At 36.0% G+C, this 2,950-nt stretch overlaps 1 non-coding gene across 1 annotated transcript; it reads right to left on the bottom strand.

The window, feature by feature from the left end:
- Positions 1–1,742: 1,742 nt before the first annotated feature.
- Positions 1,743–1,849, bottom strand: LOC114092360 (U6 spliceosomal RNA). The gene has a single exon (XR_003582691.1). It is a non-coding gene; the product is annotated as a U6 spliceosomal RNA (small nuclear RNA).
- Positions 1,850–2,950: the final 1,101 nt, after the last annotated feature.

Here is a 2,950-nt window from a genome sequence, read left to right as displayed (position 1 = left end):
TGTTAATTCCATGCAAACAACAAGATAAAGTGTAGACCAGCCAATTTACCAGCTTGAACCAAGGATAGACAAAGCTACAATTAGATATCCCAGGGATCAGAAAAAACTTCAAATATCAAATACTGTCCCTGAAAGAGGCTCAAATTAATTGGATTAGGTCATGAAGTAAATTACATAAACCAAAAATTAGAGCAGCCTAACAACTGGGTTTGATATCAACAGATGTATTGAGCTCACAAGATAGACCAGAGAGACTGGCATTTAAAGACAAACCTGCTGAAATCACTGTCTTTCCAGAGAGATGGTGGTGTACTCAAGACTACACCTTCTGATCAGCAACATCAAAGGTTTCATACTGCACAGAAAAACATTTCACTAAAATAGTCTAGCCAAGCTAATCAACAACTAAACAAGTAAGCAACAAAGAGAAGCCACAGATACAATGGGAAATGAGTATCCAGACTTAGTATAATGTATTACCTAAAATTGAAACAGCCTGAAGTTGGGGCCTCTTCTATAACTGAGAATAGATTCCTCATATTGAGAGAAAATGCTGGTGACTGTGCCCTCTGACCTTAGTGATACAAATAAAACAGAATGAAGCTGGGTGCAATGGCACACACCTATAATCCCAGCTACATGGAAGGATTTTTTTTTAAGCAAAAAGTTTCTGCTACCTTCCTTCAAAGCTGGCTTTGAATAAAATATATTTTCCTACAAATTTTTAACATTTTTATTTATTCTTTTTAGTTATATATGACAGTAGAATTCATTTCCATATAATTGTACAAGCATGGGATATATCTTATTCTAGTTAGGACCCCATCCTTTTTTTTAACTTTATTTTATTTACTTATATGTGGTGCTAAGGATCCAACCCAGAGCCTCACACATATTAGGTGAGTGCTCTATCACTAAGCCACAACCCCAGCCCATGCACCCCATTCTTATGGATGTACATGATGGTAGGATTCACTATGATGTATTGATATAAGTGCATAGGAAATTATTTTGGATTCATTTCACTGTCCTTCCTTTTCCCATCCCTTCTGCCTTCCCTTCATTCCCCTTTGTCTAATCTACTGCATATCTATTCTTCCCCTCTCCTCTTTATTGTGGGTTAGCTTTCACATATCAGAGAAAACATTCAACCTTTGGTTTTGGGAGACTGGCTTATTTAACTTAGTATGATAATCTCTAGGTCCATCCATTTACTTGTAAGTGTCATAAAGTCATTCTTCTTTATGGCTGAATAATAATCCCTTGTATATATGTACCATAATTTCTTTATCCATTCATCTGTTGAAGGGAATCTAGGTTGATTCCATAGCTTGGCTATCATGTATTGAGCTTCTATAAACATGTGGCTGTGTCACTAAAGTTTACTCTTTTGGGTATAGACCAAGAAGTGGGATACTTGGGTCAAATAGTGGTTCCATTCCAGATTTTCTGAGGAATCCCCAAACTGCTTTCCAGAGTGGTTGCACCAATCTGCAGTCCCACCAGCAATTTATTAATGTACCTTCTTCCCCACATCCTCACCAACACTTATTGTTACTTGTATTCTTGATAATTGCCACTCTGACTAGAGTGACATGAAATATCAGTGTATTTTTGTTTTGTTTTTAAATATGGAATGCTTCGTGGGGCTAGGGTTATAGCTCAGCAGCAGAGCACTTGCCTCGCACATGTAAGGCACTGGGTTCGATCCTCAGCATCACATAAAAAAAATAAAGTAAAAAAAGAATACGGAATCCTTCATGAATGTGTATGTCATCCTTGCACAGTGACCATGCAAATATTCTCTGTATCATTCTGATTTTAGTATATGTGCTGTCAAAGTGAGAACTCAGTGTAGTTTTAATTTGCATTTCTTTAATTGCTAGAGATGTTGGACATTTTTCATATATTTATTGGCCATATTTCTTCTTCTGAGAAGTGCCCACTCAGTTCCTTTGCCCACTTATTGGTTGGATAATCTCATGATGTTTTTAATAGAAATAGAGAAAGCAATCATGAAATTTATCTGGAAAAATAAGAGGCCCAGAATTGCCAAGGCAATCCTTAACAAGAAAAATGAAGGAGGAGGCATCATAATACCAGACTAGTATAATTTAAGAATTATACTACAGAGCTATAGTAACAAAAACAACATGGTATTGGCACGAAAATAGGCAAGAAGACCAATGGAACAGAATAGAGACAAACCCCTAGACAAACCCACAAAAATATAGTTACCTTATACTTGATAAAGGCACCAAACACATGTATTGGAGAAAAGATAGCCTCTTCAACAAATGGTGCTAGGAAAACTGGAAATCCATATGTAGTAGAATGAACTTTAACTCCTATCTCTCACCTAGCACAAAACTTAACTCAAAGTAAATCAAAGACCTAGAAATTAGACCAGAAACCCTGCACATACTAGAAGAAAATGTAGGCCAAACATTCCAACGTTATCAACTCAGGAACCAAATTCCTCAACAAGACTCCTAAAACGTAAGAAGTAAAATCAAGAATCAATAAATGAGATGACACAAAACTAAAAAGCTTCTTCACAGCAAAGGAAACAATAAAGAATATGAAGAGAGAGCATAGAGAATGGGAGAAAATTTTTGCCACCTACACCTCAGATAGGTCATTAATTTCTAGGATATATATAGAGAACTTGAAAAATTGAACACCAAAAGTAACCCAATCAATAAATGGGCAAGGAACTTAACAAACACTTCACAGAAGATATACAATCAATCAACAAACATATGAAAATAGTGTTCAACATCTCTAGCAATTAGAGAAATGAAAATCAAAACTACTCTAAGATTTCATCTCACTCCAGTCACAATGGCAATAATCAAGAATACAAGTAATAATAAGTGTTGACAAGGATGTGGGGGAAAAAGTACACTCATACATTGCTAGTGGGACTGTAAATTGATGCAACCACTCT

Source organism: Marmota flaviventris, chromosome X (assembly GCF_047511675.1).
Source record: "Marmota flaviventris isolate mMarFla1 chromosome X, mMarFla1.hap1, whole genome shotgun sequence".
Classification (NCBI taxonomy): Eukaryota; Metazoa; Chordata; class Mammalia; order Rodentia; family Sciuridae; genus Marmota; species Marmota flaviventris.
This window is presented reverse-complemented; position numbering and strand designations above follow the sequence as displayed.